The sequence below is a fragment of the Pipistrellus hanaki genome (assembly GCF_964339955.1).
Source record: "Pipistrellus hanaki genome assembly, chromosome: 3".
NCBI classification, from domain to species: Eukaryota; Metazoa; Chordata; class Mammalia; order Chiroptera; family Vespertilionidae; genus Pipistrellus; species Pipistrellus hanaki.
In genome coordinates, this window is record NC_140505.1 from 11,833,940 (window position 1) to 11,859,639 (window position 25,700).

Consider the following 25,700-nt stretch of genomic DNA (forward strand, 5'->3'; position numbering starts at 1 on the left):
AATGATGAATGCATATACATTTGAAGTATGCTCTTCAAAAGACAACTGAGAGAGGCTTTGAGAGAGACATCATTTCATTAATTGGAGTTGTTTAACTTAATTTTTCAAAGCAGTTCTTTATTTAAAACCCAATACTGATTTTTTAAAAAAATATAAATAAAGTGTAAGTAATGTAGGAGTGTTGCAAATTTTTTATATTTACTGGATGCTTTGTATTTAAATTTTTATTATCTTAAAACTCAGGGGTATGTCAGAAATGTAAGTTTTATTCATCTATGTTTAAATAAATTTTACCCATTTTCTGTGGGGATATTATTAAAAGGAAAACTCAAACCAGACAGCAGCATCTTTTGATACAGTCAATTCTTCCCTGGATTTAAGAGTATTGCAAACAGACAAAACCAGTTTGGCTCAGTGGATGGAGTGTTGGTTTGTGGACTAAAAGGTCCCAGGTTCTATTCAGGTCAAGGGCATGTACCATGGTTGTGGGCATATCCCCAGTAGTGGGTGTGCAAGAGGCAGCTAATCAATGATTCTTTCTCATTGATGTTTCTAACTCTGTCCCTCTCTCTTCCTCTCTGTAAAAAAAAAAAAATCAATAATATAGATATATTTTTAAAATGAGTGTTGCAAATAACATAGAAGAATTGAGGGAACTGTCATATGCTGGAATAATAAAGCTGAATAAAAAAGGCATATAAAGCTGACATATTAGATAAAGTAGGTACTTTTGACATCTTATAAAAATACCAAAGTCTTGTGAACAGATAGTTATTAGTGATGTTTTTTCCAGTCAGCAAAGTGGGGACATTAAATCATTTAACATATTACTCAAGATTCTGTGTGACATTGGTAAGTAACATTATATTTATCATAGCTAAAGAAGGTCAGTCATGAGCATTAATCATAATATCTCTTGCCTGGGACTCCATACTGGATCTTTGATAAATGACAGCAATATTTTAAAGCTTTATGAAATCCATGAATGATGAAAAATGGTATATAATAATTTACAATTGAACATAAATACTATTAAATGATCATTTATTTTATTATAAAAGAGAAAACACATTTGTTCCTTTTTTTTTTTTTTTTTTTTTTTTACTTATTTCTATCACTGCTTTAACAAATTGCCACACTTTGTGGTTTAAGACAACATAAACCTGTTATCTTACTGTTTTATATATCAGAAGCTTGACAGGCATCTCAGTGGTCTAAACTCAAGTTGTTGGCAGAGCGGTTTCCTTCCTGGAGGGTCCAGATTTTCTTGGCTTTTTCAGCTTCTAGAAGCCACTCACATACCGTGGCTTTTAGCCTTTCCTCCCATCTTCAGACACAGCAACATGACATCTCTCTGACCTAGAGGAGTATAGGTCAGTCTCTTTCTCTGACTCCTTGATAGAAAGGTTCTTCACTTAAATGGACCCATGCGGTTATATGGGCCCATCTAGATAATCCAGGAACGTTTCTCCAGGCTAAGGTCCTTCATTGAATGGCATATTCAACACTCTCTTTCCCCTGGAAAGTAACATAGTCACAGGGTTAAGATGTGGACCCTGCCATTTTTCAGGCAACTGCATGGACTGCATGGAAGAATGGCTTCCTTACAGCTGATCCTTGCTTTATCAATCTTGATTGTGATGTGGGTACTAATGTGTCTCTAACCATTACCTAGTTTTATCCTGATTTTTAGAACCACAGAATATTGGATTAGAAAGGAAAACATGGAAATCCTCTAGATGAAACTTTCTATTTTGAGGGACAGATGGATAAAATTCACCAGCAAAAATAAGTGACCTCAGCCATTAATTGTGGTGTTTTTTTTTTAATATAGAGGAGTTTTAGATTGCAGAAAAATTGAGCAGAAAGTACACAGATTTCCCATTAGTGCTTGCCCCCAATACATGCATTGCTTCCCACATTATTAATGTTCCCTACCAGAGTGTTACATTTCTTACAATTTATAAACTTACATTGACATATTATTATCACTCAAAGTCTATAGTTTATATTATATTTCACTCTCAGTGTTGCATATTCCTTGGGTTTGGACAAATACATAATGACATATTTCCACACTTACAGTATCAGACAGATAGGTTAACCCCCCAAATCTTCTCTGTTTAGCTCACTCATCTCTCTTTATTCTCAACCTCTGGCAACTGCTGATCTGATCTTTTATCTCCATCGTTTTGTCTTTTCCAGAATAGTACACTGTTACATCACACAGCACGTAGCTTTTTCAACTGGCTTATTTTGCTTAGTGATAGATATTTGCTTTCTTTACATCTATCTTTTTATGTCTTAATAATTCACTTCTTTTTTAGTGCTGATTAATATTCCATTATCTTTATACACCATGGTTTATCTATTCTACCCATTGTCTTAGTTCCTTCAAGCTGTTACAACAGAATACCATAGACTAGGAGACCTATGCACAACAAAATCTATTTTTCATAGTTCTGGAGGTTGGGAAGTCCAAGATCAAGTCATAGGCAGATTCAGTGACTGGTGAGGATCTGTTTCTTGGTTCATACATGGCCATCTATTTGGCAGAAGAAGCAAGAGCCCACTCTGGAATGATCTTTTTAAGATAATTAATCTCATTTACGAGGACTCTGCAGATAAGACCTAACCACTTCCCAAAGGCCCTGCCTCCTAATACCAATACTAATGCTTAAGTTGTCACAGTTTTGTTATTGTTTTTTTTTTTAAGATAGTTTATATGAATTAATCAGAAAACTCAGAATCTAATAACCATCACAAGGGGTTTTAGATTTCAACATGAGAATTGCAAAGGGCCACAAACTTTCAAACTGTAGCACCCTGACTGCTCCTAAGCAATGATGACTAAAATTTCACTGCACAATTAAGTGCAGGTTTCTGTGTGGACATAAGTTTTCAACTCCTTTGGGTAAATACCCAGGAGCATAACTGCTAGATTGTATGGTAAGACTATGGTTAATTTTGTAAGGAATCACCAAACTTTTCCAAGTGGCTTTACCATTTTTATTTTCATTGGCCATGAATAAAAGTTCCTACTGCTCCACATCCTCATCAGCATTTAGAGTTGTCAGGGCATTCATTCTGTATTTTTATTTATTAAAAATATTTTTATTGATTTCAGGAGTGCTAGAGAGAGAATCACCAATGATGAGAGGGAATTATTGATCAGCTGCCTCCTGTACTCCCCCCCACTGGGAATCTAGCCTGCAACTAGGGCATGTACCCTAACAGGGAATTAAACCATGACCTCCTAGTTAATAGGTTGACTCTCAAGCACTGAGCCACTGTGGCATGGCATTAATTCTTTAATGTGATGTGCAGGTTTTCTAATTTGCTATTAAATTAAAACAAATATCTTTTAAGTTAAAACTTTATCATGTTTTTTTTACTAAGCTCCAAGGTAGTTTAATGTGGAAACAAGCCTCATTTTTTTATTCTATATTGATTATTCCTCAACAAGTGTCTAAAATCTAATGACATGTATGTATCAATAATATACTGAATGATTAACTACCAGGAAAAACAAAACAACAACAACAAAAAAAAAACATTTGGTTTTACAAGAAAAGAGAACAGAACTTTAATTTTTTCCAAAGAGAAGATAATATAATTTGGGTCTCCCAGATTTCTAGACTTCCACTTTTAATATTACAGAGTCCTCTTTTACAGTCACATCCCACAGAACTCAATTATTCAGGGGAATAGTCAACTTGGAGTCAATGCAGTTGAGCTCTCTTTTATTTACATTTGTACATCACACTTTTGAATGTAAGAAGTACCAAGTACTCCATTACTCTTCCGTATTTTTTGCGCATGCGTTCAAATCTACATTAGTATTTTACATATTACCAAATGACATTGTGCATATATATGTAGATTTTGCTGTTTTTGATGGAGCCTGCTTCCATTTTAACTTCTAGACCAAGAATATCTTCACCAGTAATCGAAGCAATTCAAAACAGCTTAGCTGGCGTGTCTCAGTGGTTGAATGTCAACCCATGAACCAAGAGATCACTGGTTAGATTCTCAGTCAGGGCACATGCCTGGGTTTCAGGCTCAGTCCCCAGTAAGGGGCATGCATGAGGCAGCCAATCAAATATTCTATTTAATTATTGATATTTCTATTTTTCTCTCCCTCTCCCCTAGTCTCTATGATATCAATAAAATAAATAAATAAATATGTATTAATATATTAAAAAAAACATTGCAAAATAATGGTAAAAAATATATATATATGGCCGAATCCGGTTTGGCTCAATGGATAAAGTGTCGCCTTGGGGACTGAAAGGTCCCGGGTTCGATTCCGGTCAAGGGCAAGTACCTTGGTTGTGGGCATATCCCCAGTAGGGGGTGTGCAAGATGCAGCTGATCAATGACTCTCTCTCATTGATGTTTCTAACTTTCTATCTTTCTCCCTTCCTCTCTGTACAAAATCAATAAAATATATTTAAAATATATATATATATATACATATGAATGTAGTCCTTTAAACTAACATATTCAAAGATACAAAATGAAATGCAAACAGAAAACTTAAATTGTCACAGTTTTTTTTTGTGGAAGATACTTTATATGAATTAATCAGGAAACTCAGAATCTAATATTTCATGTATAATTATCTATGGAATGAAAATGGTGAAAAAAATCTGAGTAAAGATTTATACATGAGAATATTCTATTTTAAGTGTTTCTATGCCAAAGCTAAGTATATTTATATCTCCAGCCAGGACTTTTCCTTTGAGTTCTAGATTTGTATTTCTAACTGCCTACTTAACATCTGCAATTAGATATTAAACTAAGGATGTGGGAAATGGACAAGGCCTTGACCCTCAACCTGTTCCTCTTGTACTCTGCTCCATCTCATTAATGCAATTGCCTTACCTCCAGCTGCTCAAGCCAAAAATCCCAACATCATCTTTGACTCATCTTATTGCGTTGCACCCCACATTTTATCTAATAATAAATCAGAAATGGACTACTCCTAATCTCCTTTGCAACCCCAGGCCCAAGTTATTATGTCCTCTCCTCTTTCATGGCAGGAGCTGCTCAGTGGGCCTGCCTAGCTCTGAATTTCCCCCTTTTGGTCTATTTTAACTAGGAAGCCAGAGGGAACTTTTTATTACACTCCTTGCTATATGCTGCCCAGCTGCTCAAAACCTGATGAGTTCCAAGCCTGTTCAGAGTAGAAGAAGTCAAGTAGGTTAAATGGCCTGAAGGGCCAAAAGATTGATCCTCCAGGGATATCTCTGATTTTATCTATTTCCCTTCTCAATCAGTGTGGCTTTTTGCTGCCCCTTCAACACACCAGGCATGCTCTTTCTCACCAGTGTCTTAAGAGCTTATGCTTTCCCTGGAGTAGTCTTCCCTCCTCCTCCAACACCACCCTTTTCAGGATGATTTTATTCCCTCATGTACTTGATATCTTTGCTCAAACTTTTTCTTAGTGAAGACTTCTGTGGCCACCTCATATCTTAAATGTGTGACCATCTTCCCTTTCACTTCCCTGCTCTATTTAATCTCCCCTCAGCATTCATTTTCCTCTACGGTACTATATGTTATTTTATCATATTTTGTCTCTACAACTAGTATAGAAATTTTATGAGGGCATGTTTTTTTTCTCAGTTTCTTCTCTGCTATATTCCAACATGTGAACTAGTACCTGGTACATAGAAATTTTTCAGTAATTATTTATGACAGTGATATGAAATTACTGATGGTTGTAAAAAAATTATAAGCTATCTTCAACTAATAATGATCAACACTAAATGACTGGTTTTAAAAGCTGTGGGAATTCATGGGTAGAATATTATGTGGTAAACAATTCTGTAATGACAGAAAGCTTGCTATTACATTAAGTAAAAAGGCTAAGTATAAAATAATTTATATGATAAACTATCATCTGTGGTTGAAGAAGACAGACTGGATGGAAATGTGCTAAAGTGCTAACATTGATTGATCTGAGTTGTAGAGACACATTTCATTCTGCTTTTTGATATATTTTTCTTTTCAAAATTTATTCAAAGAGTTGTGTTACTTTTTTAACCAGAATTTTTAAAAAACAAAACAAAATAGCAACATAAGCTACAGCAACAACAAACTTCACAAAGACTCAGTTATTTCAAGAAGACTAATTAAAACAAAAACCTGACATTGGTGTGGCCTTTTTCAAATCATGTATTCGGTTCTACAGTTACTGTGCCAATTCTATGACAGGAACTGAGGGGAAGATAAAAGACGAAGAATGCCCACTTCTGCCTTCAAGTCCTATGTGAAGAGAGTAGGGACACATTACATCAATGACAAGGGATCGTAAAGCAGGCTGTGATGGAGGTTCAAGCAAGTGTCAGAGAGGGGAAGGCAGACAGTAATCCCATTCAGCTGGGTTATTGAAAATCGGACTACTCTTATTTTGAAGTTTTCCATCAAAGAGGGGTCCAGCCCTAGTAATTATTCTGCATGACAGCATGTATTTGATGTATCATACTCAATAATCGCACTGAAGGCCCTTGGAATTATAAGTAAAAGGGGTTTTAGTACATAGCCGTAACAAGTAGATCATGCACTTCTCTATACCAAGCATTCATTAATCCCACTTTAGATCAAGCACTATACTGGGTGCCAAGGATACAATGCTGGGCAGGAGTCAATTCCTTTCTTCAAGAAAATAATAACTAAACCAATTAGATGAATAGAGACATGGACATATTAAATAGATTGTAAATGATACAAGGTTATGAAAGACCATTGGAGCAACACTTAACCCAGCCTGGAATGAGATTTTCAGTGAAGGCTTTCCAGAAAAGATGATATTGAATAGAGAGAAAAATTGCAATTAAGAATTTTCTAAGAGATGGGAGAAGGGAGAAGTCATGGCGGGAATGGGGAATGCTGTAGACTTTGGGGAAGAAGAAGGATCACAAGAAGGCTCAGCAGAAATGAGAGAGAGAGAGAGAGAGAGAGAGAGAGAGAGAGAGAGAGAGAGAGAGAGAGAGAGAAGCGAGCTCTTGAGGGTAATCCTGGGTCCATGTGGACACATGACTTCAGTATGATTGAAACCAAGAGCACTGGAGATTGAAAGCATGAGGGAGGATAACTCCGGTGCTTCTAAAAATATCATATGTATTGTAATGTTTATATTTTATAAAAAATGTTAAGATATGTACTAAAATGGATGGATGGTATGAAATATACCTAATATCTAATTATCTTTTCTTTAAATAAGTTAACTCTGAATCTCTATTCTTACAGTGTTATATACAGTTAGATGATCCCCATCACTTTTCTCTGCAAGCAGAGCGGCCTTTAACAACCATGCACATAATACTGTTTCTGATTTTGATTTAGGTTTAGTTTGTAATAAATTACAATCTAAACTTCCACCCACCAAGAAGGAAAGTACATAAGAATAAAAATCTTCTTTATTTATAGTATATTATGAAAAAAATAGTTAATTTACCTTATACTATAGAAATAATTATCTGTGAATTAATTAATACAGATTATATGACATTGGTCCTTAAGTCAATGTCTTTATAAACCTTATAATAGACTCAGTCCAATATGGTGCTTCGAAGCATGAAATATTTGAGAAGCTTTTTAGCATTAAGGGGAGGATGCACATTGCATATATCCAGGGCAGTGCATTCTAAACAAGACATTTATATTTAGAATTAATCAGACTCTTAGAGAAACACAGTGATTTTTTATTCAACCCGATGCTTCAAATGATCTCTTTCCATATCCTTTGAAACCAATCTGTCAAATAATCATCAAGAGTAATTAGTTTATGCTAAACTCCCCATATGAAATTTGAGGATGACAAAACAAATGGTTTGCTCCATGCAATTCAATTTGTGAATACTTGATTGCTATCCTAAATATATAGTGCATGAGAGGATGATACTTCCCTCACCATACCTATCCGAAGCTGCCTGTAAATACTTACTGCTCTAAACATAATAGAGGACCTGGAAAGCCATGTAACATTTGAAGTTAGAACAGAAACAAAAGAGATTACTATTAGAAAAAAAAAACAACAAAAAACAAACAAACAAACAAAAAAACCCAGAAATCAAATGTAGATGCCAATAAGGGTAGCTATGTGGGTTTCAGACCAGGTCAAAGTCATATTCTTTATTAGTAAGAGCTGAGGTATATTAACTGGGCCTCTATATAAGTTCAGGAGATACAGGAGATACAGGAGATATTGGCTACTAACACCAATAAACATTAAAAAGTACCTCTTAAAGAGCAAAGGGAGGAAAATATGAAGTAAGAGACTAAATGTTGGATCTGATTAATTGAATTTCATTCTGGGCCTTTGTATTTCATTATTAAATAAGGAAAGGTTAGGTCAGTAATTCTCAATTATTTTCATTTACACAATATTATAGGTATTTAATGCATAATGTTTAGTGTGATGGTAACATAAATCGAGGGGAGCCCAGCGCCCTGCATTCTCGGCAGCCTCTCACTCACAATGGCCACTGAACCCCTTAGCAATCCAGGGTTCCAATGGACCCAGATGAGAACCCAGGAGGAGGTTCCTCTGGCCTCACCTCGTGCTCTGTTATTTGTAAGGAGGCCAACACTGACATGAGGAGGTTCTTAGACTTCCCTCTCCACATTAGAGGTTAATTAGTTTGAAAGATAATGTATAAAATAAAATGGAGTTTAATTTTTAATTGGTAAACCAGAGACAAAAACAAGAGATTGGGTAAGCATTCGTCATTTTGTAATTTCTAAAAATGAAATTACAAAATCATTATTTTTCAAAATAATTCTTTATTTTATGATCCCATTCATTTAACAATTAGGTATACTTTAGGTAGATATAAAATGAGATAGAATCAATAAACTAATAATGTTAAAATGTTTTAAATCAATGACTATTTGAAACTGTTCTATGTCGTATGTGTTTTATTCTGTGGGGAAAGAATTTACAAGATGGGCTGAACTTGAAATTGTCCTGATGCAATGGTGGTGATGGCAAGTAGGAAAGGAGAAGAAAGCCAGAACAGAGTAGCATTGAAGATAAAAGGCATGAGAGTAGACTGAAGGAGATATTGGAAAGGTTGTGCTACTGTCAGGAACCAAGCTGGTCTAATCGCAGTGGGCCCTAGGGTAAGAAATCCAGATAGTTGGTGATACCCAAAATAAAATGGAATGCAGAATTGCCATTCTGCGTGATTGATTAATTAGATTCAAGAGCCTAACCAATTACCAGTATGTGCAACAGTCTGCTTTGCCTAGTAGTGTCTCTTCTACACAACTATATTAGATATTGGGATTGTGTCTACGGACACAGCACCGAGAGTGTTCGTTCTATTTCATAGGAAGTATGAAAATGATTGTATATCAACCAGATCTACAGTTGTCAGATGGAATAAATCTGACAGATACACTTTGAAGGTAAAGTAGAAAAAGAAATCCAACACAATACCACACTGACATAGCACCTACTAGAATGTGATATTTAAGAAACTCTTAGACCAAAGCAGGGTGCTGCATCAGGAAAAGTCTGGCAGAGGACTTCTCACTTGCTAGAATATGAAAGAACTTAGCCAGTGTTGTGTATTTTGACAGGAATCTCCATTATTTATCATTTTTTAAATCTGTGTGTTTTTCTTTTTAAATAACATATTCACTTCTAGTCTTAAAATACTTTAGTGTCTTAATACAGGTATAAGTAATTAAAATTCTATCTATTGTATTTATGGAAATATGTAAAGCAACTCAAAGAACTCAGTTAACCTTCTATAGTATTGCTTTCACTAATGTACTCATGTCAACTGTCCAACTGTTTGTTGAGACTGTTTTCCTTTCACTGAAGTAGAATGTTCACTGCTGTTTTCTCCTTAGACTGGGGTGATTTGTGTTTCATGGCCTTTGCCATGCGTTATTTACTGCTTGCTTCTTAAACATCATGGTGATTATTTTCATTATAGACTTTGCTTGTCTGTTTCTTCTATAGATCTTGACGTAAGTGTTCTGAAAGTTATTCCATAAGCATATGTTTCTTAAGTCAACAGAATCCTGAACACTGCTGTATCACCTTGGAAGATATTAAAATTCAACTTAGATACTTTATATAGGCCACCTTCTCTCATTCCCAGCCAATCAGACATCAGAGCATACAGTCAGTCCAAGGGCAAAGTGTATCAGAATCACCATGCTACTTACTTTTCCCACCTAGGTAAAAAAGCATAGGTACTATCTCTCTTTTTAAATAATGTAGATCATTTGTCACAGTTGTTAATTATATTTTAACTTAAATAATATATAAAGAGTGTGGGGAAATTATAGAAGGCATATCTCTAAAACAGGGCAAGTTCCTAAAATGGAAAAATTTTAGAAGATTCTGAAGAGTCAGCACCAATTTATGTTTTCTGTTAGCATTATAAAAATATAAAGAAACTAGAAGCCTGATGCACAAAGATTCATGCTAGAATGGGCTTTCCTTTCCCTGGCTGCCAGCACTGCCTTACCACTCCGGCCCAGCCCCTTTTTTGCTCCAGCCTGGAGTTTCCTCTGTCTGCTCCAAGAACTGCCTCTTTCTGCTCAAGCCCCACCTTCCCACGCTGCCCAGAGACCCTGAAAGACCTGGGGTGGGTTGGAACGCCTGCATCATCACCATGGCGATGACTCCCATCACTCAGAGTGTGTGTATGCAAATTAACCACCATCTTTGTTTGTTTAGTTTGCATATCACTCCTGATTGGCTGTGGGTATAGCGGAGGTATGGTCAATCTACATGTTTGTCTATTGGGTAAGATATAAAGAAAGAGGGTTGTGTCTTATTTTGGCTTTCAAGTGCAAAGCCATGCCTGCTTTTTAAATGCATTAAAGTTTCTTCTGGGATATTCTCACATGAGGAGGGGATGACACTACAGCCCAAGCTCTTCTGTGTACACAGAGCATTCAAGTAATCTTACTTGGAAAGAAAGTCCTTACCCTTGCATCTTAGACTTTCATAAAAGAATGTTCAGTCTCAGTGCAGCTCATCTCTGTGCAGCAGGGATTCATGTTACATCTATAATTCCACATTCCATTGGGGAAAAAAGTGCACGTATGTAAGAATAACAGAGACAGATTTATCAGAACCATTGCAAATTACCAGAATTGTCAGTTATTTCTTATCATTTGTTGTATACGAAAACTATTTTATAAGAAAACAGATGCTTCAGAAGCTTCAATCATGAATCTAATTTGGCCTTATCTTAAAAGCTCAAGTGGATTAATCCAAAGAGGACCTGTACATCTGTGCTGGACAGCAAAAGGCAGTTCTCACAGTTAAACATAATAGAGAAATGATTTGTTATATCTTTAAAATTTCAACTTTCTTACTTTCAAGAAATGTCTTCGTGTAGATAATAAATGCCAGGAATTTACTTAAAACTTATAGTGTGTGATGGGATGCAAATCAAATGCTTACCTGGAAATAAAGTCTAAGCAATTATCAGGACTTTTTAAATAAGTGCCTGATTCATGTTAGTGTATAAAATAATGCAGTATAGATACTAAAATATAACCCTGTATCATTTAAGAAGAACTTATTTCTTTATAATGGTACCAGGCAGGGGCAGCAGAGGCTTTAACCTGCTCAAATACACATACATAAATACAGGCTCTCAGACATGGTAGGTAGGTCCACTCCCCACCTCTGGACTAAGAAACATCTACAGAACCTGTCCAGTGTGCTCTGCTCGGTACCAACCCCATTGCAAGGAAGGGGATCTCTGGGGAGGTGGCCCGAGGAACAGTAAAAGCGAATGAATGTCATCTGTTAGCTCTTATTTACCTTTTGTTATATGCAATTTATTGTGCCTAATTCTCAATATTTATTTTTGTCTCTCTCTTAATTCTGTTTTAGCCAACTAGTTCAAAGCAAATGAAATGTGCTTAATGTCTGTCAATAACTTTCCAGTAACAATGTATAACTCTTTTTTAAAAAAATCAAGTGCCCATGCCGGGACCGGTTTGGCTCAATGGATAGAGCGTCGGCTTGGGGACTGAAAGGTCCCGGGTTCGATTCCGGTCAAGGGCATGTACCTTGGTTGCGGGCATATCCCCAGTGGGGGGTGTGCAAGAGGCAGCTGATTGATGACTCTCTCTCATCGATGTTTCTGACTCTCTATCTCTCTCCCTTCCTCTCTGTACAAAATCAATAAAATACATTAAAAAAAAAAAAAAATCAAGTGCCCAGAACTTTTTTTGGCATCTTAGCTAAGACACCTTCTTTTGGAGTTATATTTCACATACCATGAAATTCACCCTTGAAAGTGTATAGTTCAGTGGTTTTTAGTATGTTCATTTTCTTTCTGGCTTTATAGATTTGCCTATTCTGGACATTTCACATAAATGGATTAATACAATATGTGGTCTTTCGTTACTGCCTTCTCTTACTCAGCATAATATTTTCAAAGTTCATCCACATCATAGCATATATCAGTGCTACATTTATTTTTATGGCCCAATAATATTTCATTGTTTGGATATAGTACATATGTATCCACTTATCAGTTGATAGATATCAAGGCTATTTCCATCCCATTATGGACAATGCTATGATGAAATTCAAGCACATGTTTCTGTGATGATCCTCTGTTTTCAGTTTTCTTGGGTAAATATATAGGAGTGGAACTGCCAAACTGTTTTCCAGAGTGTCTGCACCATTTCACATTCCCCCAAGCCTTTTATGAGGGTTCCAGTTTCTCCACATTCTCACAAACACATATTTTCTCTCTTTATATTTTAGCTGTCCTCGTAGGCATGAAGTAGTATCTCATTGTGTTTTGATTTGCACTTCCCTAATGAATAATGATGTTTAACATCTTTTTATGTGTTTCTTGACTCTATCTCTTTTGGAGGAATGTCTATTCTAATATTTTGTCCATTAATCAGTTTAATTGTCGTTATTGTTGAATGAGAAGAGTTATATTTCTGTGTACAAATCCTTTGTCATATTTATGATTTGTAAGTTTTTATTTTATTCTGTGAGTGGCCTTTTCACTTTATTAGTTGTGTCCTTTGACATTCAAACATATTTTTTATTGATATTATTTTATATGCCATAACTAAGAAACCATTGCCTAACCCAAGATCACAAAAATTTACTCCTATGTTTTCTTCTAAGATTTATGTAAATTTTGCTCTAACAGTTAAATCTAATATCCATTTGAACTACTTTTTTTGTGTGTGTGGTGTGAGGGAGGGCCACACATTTGATATTTTATTTGTGGAAATCTAATTGTTACAATAACATTTCTTTTGTCTATCTGAGGACCCTTTTTTTCATTTTTAGAGAGTGAAAGGGAAGGAAGGTGGGAGAGAGAAAGATAAACATTGATGTAAGAAGGACACAGGGATTGGTGCCTCCCCAACTTGACGCAAGATGCTGGTATATGGGCCAGAACTCTCACCACTGAGCTCACTGTTCAGGGCAGTATTTCTTGAATGATTATATTTTTCCTTTTGAGTCATCCTGGCACCCTTGTCTAAATTCAATTGATCTTAAATATAAGGATGCATTTCTGAACTCTTAATTTTATTTCCATTGTCTATGTTTATGCAAGTACCACAGTGTCTTAATTACTGTAGCTTTTTACTGGGTTTTGAAATTGGGAAGTGTTAGCCCCTCCAACCTTGTTGTATTTTATGAGGGTTTGGGTTATTTACTATCTTGTATTTTCATACGAATTTTAGACTGGTTTACTGATTCCACTACCCATCCTCCCCCCAAAAAGTTTGGATATTGAAAGTGATCATGTTGGCCTTATAGAGCATTTTCAGAATTATTGCCATCTTAACAATGCTAAGTCTTCTGATCCATGAAGGTGGCATGTATTTCCATTTACTTAGATCATTTTTAATTTATTTCAATAATGTTTGTATTATTCAGCGTATAATTCTTGTACTTTTATAAATATATTAATTTACCATTTTGTTATCTTTAGAGTTTGTTTTATAAATTTAATTTTCAGATTTTGCATTGCTGATGTATACAAAGTATTTGATTTTCCCAAAGAATCCTCTTTCGGTTTGACTGATTTTCTATATTAATTTCTGTTCTTTATTTTATTTATTTATAACTTAATCTTTATTATTTTCTTCTTTCTGCTTGCTTGGGTAAAGTTTGCTCTTCTTTTCATAGTTTCTTAAAGTAGAAGATGAAGTTATTGATTCAAAATCTTTCTTCTTTCTTAATGTAGATATTTATAGCTATAAATTTTCCTCTACCTTCAGCTTTAGCCATGTCCCATAAGTTTTGGAATATTGTGTTATTTTTATTAATTTCTTCATTGACTTATTGGTTAGTTAGAAGTGTGTGCCTTAGCTTCTATAAATATGTGTATCTCACAAGGATCTAAAGGTTTCGACAAAACATTGAATGTGCTTTGGGATTGTGCTTTTAGCAAAGGTCCCAAGGTAATCAGATCTGTCTATTATCTGCAGTGCTGCTTGCTTTTGCTACAACACCACTGAGCTAGGAGGGGGGATGGGAATAGTTTCAAGTTAAAGAACTCCTGTCATAAGAGGTTTAGTAGTTTATCTTGACTAGATGATTTTTCATTTGTTCTGGGGCTTTTGTTGGCTACAAAAGTTCTAAAATCATAGTGAGTGAATTCAGAAAATTCCACACTGCCATCCTAGTAGTTGATTCCTCAAAATAACTATTTTAATCTTCACAAAGAGTTTTGAGTCATGATGGTTTTATTCCCGTTTTCAACCAAGTGAATCACAGTCTAGAGATGAAATAGTCTATTCAAGATGCTGCTGCTCGTTTATAAAATAGAATTTAGCCTAAATATTTCCCCCAGTACCATATTCTTTTCACCACATCATAGTTCTTTCAGTGCACTACCATTTACATAAATCTAAGTTGCCTTGACCTAGAAGGAATCTCAGAGATAGCCGAGTTCTATTCTTGCATTTTACAGATGAAGAAACTGCAGTCCAAAGTGGTATGGTGCCTTACAAAAGATTTTATTGCTAGGACCTTTAAAATATATTCTTTATACCTTATGCCCAGTGACCTAAATTGAATGATGAGTTAATTAACTTGTTGCTATGGATATAAGGGGACAATTCTTTATTTTCAAGATCAATTATTTATTCTGATTTAGATTATGAACAGACAGCCCCACAAATTACAAATATCTATAATGGTGATGTTCTATTTAACTACAATACATCATGGGTGTATTTGTTTCTATTGCTGTGTAACAACAAGTCTTCACAAACTTAGTAGTTTAAAGCAATGACCATTTATTATCTCATAGTTCCATAATCAGAAATAGGGACAGGGCATGATTGGGCCACCTTCTAATTCTTTCACATGACTAAAATTTATCAACGTGTTGGAAGGTCATAGTCTTATCTGTTGCCTGCAGTACTCTTCTGAGCTCATTCGCATTGTTGGAAGAATTTTGTTCCTTGTGATTATAGGAAGGAAGTCCCAGTTCTCTTGATGGCTTTTAGCTATGGGCTGCTCTCAGCTCTCTGAGTTTGCTTTCAGATCATGCCCCAAAGCCATCAGTGGAGCATCTTCCTCCCACCAAGTCTCTCTATATTTTAAATCTTCCCAGGAATAGCTAAATCCCTTTGAAGGCTAGACTCATCTGATTAGGTCAGGCTTACCCAGGATGGTATCCTTTTCTAAAATCAGTTTATTTGGGACATTCCTTACATCTATAAAATCTTTTCACAGTAGCAAGTAGATTACTCTTTGACTAGATAACTGGGAGAAGTTGAATGAGGCTAAGGAAGTAGACATTTTGGGAGCCAATTAAAATTTTAACAAAATAGATATGCCTTCTTTTCTTTTATAACATGCTGATTCATTTACAGAACACGACTTAGGCCCACATGTATTCACATACATCACTTGGTGGATATTTTAGAATTTACTATGCCCAGTTGTCACTTAAAATTAGTAGACAGAAAAGAATCTGCATATCAAGAAGGATGCATGGTAGAAACAATGTAATATTATGAACATATTATAATATTTCCCTACTTTAAACAAATTTAATATTTAAACCAGTAGTTTATATTGGTTAGTTGAACACTAGTTGATGAGCAAATAAAAATTTCACTCCCTACCCCTAAGAATTTATATTTAGTAACACATTTCCTTCATAATATTATAATTAAAATTAATCTAAAAATTTGCTTTGAGAAGGAGCCAGATAACAATTATAAACCCAGTCATATTAGCACAGAAGCTCTGGACAATTGACTTGCAAGCAGCCCAGGATAAATTATTATGTTTAATTAAACAATGCAGCATGACAGTCAGGTTGACTTAAGAAGACAATTTTCTTTTCCAAGTTATTGAAATGCATGCATTATTTTCAGGGAGAACTAGAAAATCACTTTACAGAGGACATTCATTTTTTTTTTGTCACTGGAAGAAAATGAAGTTAAATGTTTTCAAATTACTAAATAATATTGACAGTTGAAAAATATGTTTCTGACACTCACTACACTTTAATCTATTTTCTTCAGAAGTTCTAAAAGTCAACTACAATTTTCCTTTGCTTACAGCATTTGTGATTATTATGTTTTGCCTTATAATGCTTTGCCTTGTGACTGTGGCATAATCAAGGACAAATGTTTGCATGTCAGACAGACCTTTCCATGAGTTATATATATAAAAAAATGAGAGTAGTTAAATCATATTAAAGATAGCATCCTGCTTAAATTCAATTTCCATTTTTAAAGGTTGCTTTTTCTAATTAAATATACATTTTGTCAAGGGTGTTTTGAAATAAAATATTCTTCAAACAGTATCTGAATATTGGGACACCAAAATCAGCTGAAGGAAGTGGGATTCTTCATGTAATTCCAATGAAAATCTCTTTTTATCCTAATACTCATCTGGAGTGGAATCAACCCATGGCTGATCACAGAAAGTCTGTTCTATCGATGAGTTAGGTCTCTGAACTCATCTAAGTATTTTATTTCCAAAAACCCACAATCCTATAATGGCTCCTCTTGGTGTCAAGTTATGAACATTTGTGTAGTATTTCAACCAGAGGAATTTTTTCAGGTTTCTATTGTAGCAGTTCTACTCCTAGGAGAGTACTCACTTCTAGCTCAGTTTATAATTATTCCTGAATTTTTCAGGACTCTGGAGTTTCAAAAGTTGTTCAGAGGCAATCTACAACTCAGTGGCATCAAGGGCATGTATTGTAGACTATACAAATATATGTTATCACTCTAAGAGATAACTGGATAAACCAATACATGCTTTGAATATACACTTCTATATCCTTTTCTCTTTTCTAGCACTTAGAGAACAGGTATTGTGTAGCAGGATTTTAGGTCTTTTAGCCTTAGCCAAAGGTAGTCTCTGCTACCTTCCACGCATTCTGTTTGCCAATGTCTACCAAATGACACACATTTATACAAAACCCATTCCATTTTTTGATAACTGCTATTATCAAAAACAGTTTTCATTAAATTTAACCAAACTCTGACTACTTCTAACTTATTACATGGATCTATATGGCTATCTGTAACTTCATACAGTTAATTAAATCTGTCAGATATTTGCAAAATACTATCATTAAATATGTCTCCTCATTTTTTTATTTTCAATTCCCCAAAACAGTGAAAATTTTCCAGATTTCTTGTAATAGCAGTAGGAAACCCAATATAAAATTGACCATTATTTATTATGAATCTACCATGGTTAAGGCAGTATGCTTAAACGTGTGGTAGGAAAAAAAAGGTAAATAAAATAGGATAAACATTTTCAAGGAACATATAATTAATTTAATAGAGTATCCTATAATTATCTTTATTCTTTAATTTAAAAAATATTTCCAAGAAGGACAGGCAAATTTAGCAGATGACTCAAGCCCAGTAGCATCAGTGATGCCGTAGGTTCCATGGAGATTTAGTGCCTGCATATGGACGTTGTGGATTAAAGAGTTATCTGTAAACCGAAACTGGTTTGGCTCAGTGAATAGAGTGTCTGTCGGCCTGTGGACTGAAAGGTCCCAGGTTCGATTCCAGTCAAGGGCATGTACCTTGGTTGCAGGCACATCCCCGGTAGGAGGTGTGTAGGAGGCAGCTGATCAATGATTCTCTCTCATCTATGTTTCTAATTCTCTATCCCTCTCTCTTCCTCTCTGTAAAAAAAAAAAAATCATCAATAAAATATATTTTAAAAATAAATAAATAAAATGTCACTTGTTTAAAAAAAAAAAAAAAAAAGAGTTACCTGCAGATTTCTAAACTATAGTCTGTTCATAAAGAGTCTATTTCCCCAAGGCCAACTTTTTAGCTTTTATAAAAGATACTGATTCTATTACCATTGTGAATGTCTAATTAAGCAGCACATTTCTGAAGAGTTCAACCACTCCAGATATTAATAGTAACCACCTTTGTAATAAAAATACTCACACATACATACAGAACCATATAATAACTGTGATTATTTTGGAGAACAATAGAACAAAAGCATTATGATTTTTTTTATATTTCACGTAGCATAATTGAGGTTTATTATAAGAGGATTTTATATTCATGTAAGAGATAAGATTCACTAGTATCTATCAATTCATATTTTAAAATTTTGTGCTAATTCACTCTTATATTAATATGTTCTTTGCAGTGGCTTCTACAGTACATGTACACCAATATTGAGACTGAAATTCAATTTACTCTCTCCAAAAATATGTTATTCAATTTAGTCATTTCATTAATTAATTAATTCAGTGATAAGTACTGTACTGATAATTTGAAAATGAAAGAGATACAGCAAGTTCACTGTTTCATAAGGAATCAGATAGATACATAACCCTGTGAAAAGCATTTTGTCCAAGAGTATTAAAGCTGAACCAGAGTCTCAACGTATTGACAAGTCTTGCCTGGAATGGTCAGGGACCACGTCCCAGAGAAAAACACAGAAGATGCAAGATGCAAGCAGGATTTGCCAGGAAGGAAGGATGCTGAGTCCTGTGTGGGCAGCAACTGTGAATATCTTTTTCACACTGCATTCCTGGGACCTAGCACCTTTCTTCCCACAGAGTAGATTTCAGAAAAAATATTCAGCGAATATATGATTTTCAGGTGATGAAAATGGCAAATGCCAAGTCATGGAAGTGTGAAACAGTTTGACAGAATCTTGAAACTGAAATTAAGCAGGTCTGTCTAAAATATAGAGATGATGCTAACAAGGTGGGCAGGGACTCAACTTTGTAGAGTTTCACACATTATATAAGATTTTATTAACAGATTTTCACGACATTTTTATTTGTTCAGGTATTACAACCTTATTTTTTTTTAAATGAAATTCATACACAAATTTTAAAAACCTATTTATTTGCTTTTCCACAAAAAGAAGGTAGGAGAGAAAGAAAGAAAGAAAGAAAGAATAGAGGGCTACAGAATATGAAATAAATTGCATTTGTGATAGGGATTAGCCTAGAAATTAGGAAATAAGTTTGCAACCAAGAAATGGTGTGGGTGGAAATTTTAGCATCTCCAGAGTTTCAGTAACCTTCACCAAAACACCCCACATACACATATATTCTCAGGAAACAAATCCCCAACTAGAGGCAATATCGCAGGAATTCTGCTTCTTTCCCCTGGCAGACTGCCAACCCCCAAAACCTGTCACATGTGAAAATCCTGTAGCTGACATTTTATGCTAAATAAGGCCCATATTCACTGTCAGTGTGTGTCTTCCCTTCTCATATCACTGAAACAGTCACCATGCTTGCTTTCAAAAGCTTTTGAATGTTAATGAAAAAATACTCAAAGGAAAACCAGAGCTTCAACTCTTAATCCATAGTAAAAATTCAGCCATCTGTCCCTGGCAGGTGAACTAGTTTTAAAACAACAAACTTTAAAGTAGACTATTTAAAATTTATCGTTACTTAGACAAAGAAATCTTGAAATTTTGCTCCCAAAGATATATAAATAACATAACAGACCCTTTATTTAATAATAATTAAAAAAATGTTTATTGCTTGTTCCCTGAAACAAAAGGATTTTAATATTAGAATGTTACCTGTGGATTTTTTATTTTTTATTTTTTGGTCTACTGGATGCTTTAAAGCTTAAATAGAAAAGCAAATATGGCCTTATTAACGCTCTATAGAAGATGCAAATTAACAGCTTAAATTATCTATAGCCCAATTTTATATACCCTGTTTCCCCGAAAATAAAGCAGTGTCTTATATTAATTTTTGCTCCCAAAGATGCACTAGATCTTATTTTCAGGGGATGTTTTCCATTTTCAGGGAAACACGGTCATATATATATATATATATATATATATATATATATATATATATATATATATAATTATTATTATGCTTTTTTACAGAGAAGGAGAGAGAGAGAAAGTTAGAAACATTGATGGGAGAGAAACATCGATCAGCTGCCTCCTGCACAGTCACTATCGGGTATGTGCCTGCAACCAAGGTTCATGCCCTTGTCTGGAATTGAACCTGAGTACCCTTCAGTCTGCAGGCAGACGCTCTATCCGCTGAGCCAAACCGGTTTCGGCAGTATAGCCCGATTTTCTTCAAAATCTTAGAGATTCCTTTAGAGCTAGGTGTTTATAGAAGCAAATTAATAATGAAGGGTCTCTAAAGTGCAATTTGGTGATATTGTGAGCACCTACCCCCATAAGTACTTTATAAATTCAGGGTTGAGTTTTTGCTTTGCCAAAGAATTCTTTTCTTCACAAGAAATTCACAAGAGTGCTCCTTTAATTAACTAATTCCCCTAAGTGCTTGTAAAATAAGGAGATGCTGAGGCTCTGTGCTTTTTAGCTCCTTTTAGATGATCCTGTTTCTGTTTCTAACTTTTTGGATTACGTGTTGCCTTTATGCACATCTCTTGGCCTGACCTGTTAACTAATTTCAGTACCCGAAGATCTGGACATCCTTCCAAGCTTTGGGTTAGATCATGGAGTACACAAGCATGAGTGATGCCTGTACCTGCAGTCACAGACCAGAGACCCACCACCACCCCCTCCCAGGTAGCCTCAACCAACTCTGTGTCACCGGGGTAATGCAGAGATTGTTATTCACAGGGGTTTATGGTTCTTCATCACTGTTGGCATAAGAAGCAGTTGACTTATAGAAGAAAAATATTTGGTTTTGTTGATAGACATTGGAAAGAAGTGTGGGGTAGGAAGCTTTCTAGAAGAAGAAATTCATGCCAAAAATATCAAGATCATTTTGTATCATGAGGCATGTTCTGATAGTTTGAGCAGAGTTTACCTGGAATAGAGACCAAGAAATGGGACAATGGGATGAGATGAGAAAGTGAAGGAAAAATAGTAACTTGAGGCCTGATGATATATGACTTTGCATGCATTACTAAGGAGACTGAAATTTGCTTTATAGGTAGCAAGAACCATTACATTTTTTTAATAACTAAATATTGTGATTGTATCATGGTTTTCCTGTCCAAAAATTGCAACAGAGCATAGAAGGTATTTGAGAATATAGAGAAAAAAGAGACTCCAGACACAAAGTTTCATTAAAGTCCATCTGACAGAATAAAGGGAAAAAGAGAACAAATTGAAATGTCTGGAGAGGAGACGGAAGAACTGGCAGACAAACTAGATAAGGATCACATCTGAATGGAAGAGACACATGTGTCTTCCGATGCTGACCACTGGCAATGCCATAGCCCAAGAAACAGACTAGAGCAGAAGGAAAATTTAATTTTTTTTCTGTATTTACTAAAAACTTTTGAGTTTCTGACTATGCCTTCTATTTTATATTGTGACACTTGTAAAGAATGTGGTAGAGATATTTTGTTAAGACTTGAGTTTTAAAAAAAGTGTATTATGAAAATTTTAATATAAAAATATGCTTTGACTCTTAAAATCTAAAACAAGCCATTTTCAATAGCAATTCCAGTTACTTATTTCACATTGTCTTAGCTACATCTCTGAGATTTCTCTCCCCATTGGGGAATAAATGATGCATTACAAAGGATGGTCACCTGATTTTATTAATTTATCTCAATTTTAGAGTTAGAGAAGTCTTCTTCTTGACCAGGGTAAAATTCTCTTGTATCATGTTGCCTGTTCTCATTATTACTCTGATTCTAATGAAGAAAGGAAATGAAACCAAGTTATCTAAAGCTTATTGTTGACTGACTTGTTTATCAATAAAAGTTCTCTAGACACTAGATTCTACTGGAACAGGTCTTTGATCTATTCCAAAGAAGTTACTTTTAAGATGGAAGATTGTGTGTAATATGCTTATAAATATGTGAATAAATCTTTGTCAGACTTGACAAAATTTATGACAGATTTTCAAAACATAAAAGTGTAAGTCCTTAGAAAGGAACTACTTCTCTTTAGTAATGTTATCTTTTTTTCAAATTGTTGAAGAAGTTACAACATATGAGACTGAGTAATATAATTTTTTAAATACATGTGGACCTGAGGTAAAATAAGGGGTGGAAATCCAGGAAAGACATAAATGCTAGAAAGTAATAATAGAAGTTGAGGATATTTTTTACCGCATTAGTATTCATGGAGATCATAGTTCAAGATACAAAGATGTTTTGTCCTTACTGTCTAGATGATCTCTTCTAGTTCAAGAATATTTTGAAATAATAATTTACTACCTTTGTGCTATAGGGAAATATATTGATGTGGGAATTGGTGAGATCACAGAGAAGGTTGAGTTCTCTCTCAAACCTGTCAGAGACTTTCTATAAATAGTTTGCAATTTTCTGAATGTATTTGCATGTACTTTGTAGTGAATAAAGTGTCTTTCCCCCCATTTCTTTACCCAAGTAGCAGTAAAGTTTTACATAGAGAAAGAGAAATCTGGGCCACCTCTTAAGGCAAGACACTACTTGCCCGCTGAGTACATTAGTGTATATCAGCATTTATAACCAGGTCTTCACAGCATGCAGACAATTTAATATTTTGGCCATCTCAGAGAGGAGGATACTCTTTTTATTTGAAATATTTATTCTTGCTTTATCAGCAGCAGACCTTTAGTATTCAAGAAAATACAATAATATATGAGCTGCATAATAGAGAAAAACCTTTCCTCATAGGGTATTGATTTCCCTGGTCTCTCTTTTATTGAGATGGAATTGACATAGATCATTAAGTTTAAGATGTGCAATGTGTTGATTTGACTTACTTATACACTGAGTGGCCAGATTATTATGCATTCTGAGATCTTAATAATCTGGTCACTCAGTGCATATTGCAATGTGATTACTACCCTACTGTTAGCTCACACCTCTTTCACATCACATAGTAATAGTTTGCTTTTTATGGTGAGAACTTTTATGATCTAGTATCTTAGCAACTTTGAGGTATATACTACTAGTACATTGACTAAAGCAGTAAGAATTCTAACAATTGATAGAGCTATCAGTGCTAATTTTAATTGCTTTCTAGGTAACTCAGTCACTTACTTGGAATTAAAGCCATGGAAATCTTACTGTTTAGGTTGCAGAGGTGTCTATAAATGCTTGCCATTGAGAATCATATTTCCATTGCAGAGCTGTGAGGCTGTCTACATAGGGACTGCATAGAGGAGTGAAAATGACCGCTGCAGGAAGACCGTAACTGGAAGAAACAGTGTAGCGCTGTGGTCGGCAAGCAGTGGCTCGCCAGCCACATGCGGCTCTTTGGCCCCTTGAGTGTGGCTCTTCCACAAAATACCACGGCCTGGGCAAGTCTATTTTGAAGAAGTGGCATTAGAAGAAGTTTAAGTTTAAAAATGTTGGCTCTCCAAAGAAATTTCAATTGTTGTACTGTTGATATTTGGCTCTGTTGACTAATGAGTTTGCCAACCACTGGTGTAGCAGTTATAATCAAGATCAAAGTGACCTTTTTTTCTCTTTGCGTATGTACTGAGGAGAGCAGGAAATGTTTGAACAGGGAGAAACCTGCTTTCCCCTCTAGGCATTATTCTGTCCTCAAGAGTCCTTATAGCCACCGAGGACAACAGTCCATCAACCGGAGAAGTCTTTCTTTGTCATCAGTGATCAGCTACTACCGTGTTTCCCCGAAAATAAGACATCCTCCATAAATAAAACCTACCTACAGGTTTCCTACTGAGTGAAATATAAGGCATCCCCTGAAAATAAGCCCCCCGCTAGGCTAACCATGAGAGATTTGGTCCACTGATTCTGAAAGAAATGGAGTCACAAGAACTTCACCAGGAAATTCAGGAATTGGATTGTTATGATGATGTTCCAGAAGATGATGACATGATTGTCGTTGAATAAATGAGTAAATTCTTGATATTGTAGGATTCACAGTTTGTCTGGTTTGTGTTGACAAATACCGTACTACCGTACCGTATACAGATAATAAGTTTCCTTTATTTTCATTTAACAATAAATGTGTACCATATTCTTCTTCATGGAAAAATAAGGCATCCCCTGAAAATAAAACCTAGCGTATCTTTGGAAGCAAAAATTAATATAAGACACTGTCTTATTTTCGGGGAAACAGGGTACATAGAAAACATGCATAATAATGCACACAATAGATCCTAAATTTCTTTAGCTGGTAGGCAAGTGGCAATCTGCATTCCCCTGTTTAAGCCCCAATGCCCACCAGGTATCAGGTGCTGTCTTTACATTCCTTTACTACAATCTATCAACTCTGAGTAGCTCTGAGATTTATGCCCCAGTAGCGGAGTTACCACCCTTTCTGCTGCCTACCTTAGGCTTTTATACGCAGCAGTTTTAACTAAAATGTGCAAGACAGGGTCAACTTTGTTATTCACTCCCAATATTATTGAAAATCAAATGTATAAAGAATGGTCAAGCCGAAACCAGTTTGGCTCAGTGAATAGAGCATCGACCTATAGACTGAAAGATCCCAGGTGTTCGATTCTGGTCAAGGGCAGGTACCTTGGTTGCAGGCACATCCCCAGTAGGGGGTGTGCAAGAGGCAGCTGATTGATGTTTCTCTCATCAATGTTTCTAACTCTCCTTCCTATTCCTCTCTCTACTCCTCTCTGTAAAAAAATCAGTAAAATATATTTTAAAAAAAAGAATGATCATAAAGTGAATCTTCACTCTGAAATGATAAGTAGTAAAAGCAAATAAGGAAAAATAATTAAAGATGATATGGATACCGAAACATAGATTCAGGTGTTGAATTTCAATATAATATAACTTGAATATGAGTTTTGAAATTTACATCAAGGTAAATTCAAAATGTGTAAAAGAAGGTGCCAGAACATTCACTTTACCTCACAGTACCTGTTCTTCCTTCCTTCTTTCCCTCCCTCCTTCCCTTTCTTTTTAGGAACCATTTTGAATGAAGCCAAGGTCAAAGGTCTGTGGAGTTCAGCCTGCACTTACCTCTTACTGACACTAGATGGGGGTGATGCATCATGAAGGTGAAATGTTGCTAGCAACAATTTGCCCTTGGGTATTAGAAGTCTAGAAATACTAGCAGCATTCCTCAGGTATTGTTAAGTGTAGTGGTCCATCTAACTGTAAATGGGAAGGAAACCAGTTTTGATAGGGATTTTTTAACCAAGGGGAGTAATTTCTCTTTTATATGTAAATCACACCTTTGTGTGTCCTCTGTGGTTTCTAATTTCTATTTCTTTAGACAAAGAACAAAGCAGTGAGATAACCACTCCTAGATTTCTGTCAGTTTTTTCGCCCCTTTCCTCATGTCTCCACAGAACATAATTTGGCTTTTAAAAGTTGTACAG

At 35.2% G+C, this 25,700-nt stretch overlaps 1 protein-coding gene across 2 annotated transcripts in view; it reads left to right on the forward strand.

Annotated features, from left to right (window-relative positions):
- The window catches only part of SGCZ (sarcoglycan zeta), a 589,790-nt gene that overhangs the window by 237,264 nt on the left and 326,826 nt on the right, over positions 1-25,700 (forward strand). The window lies entirely within an intron of this gene.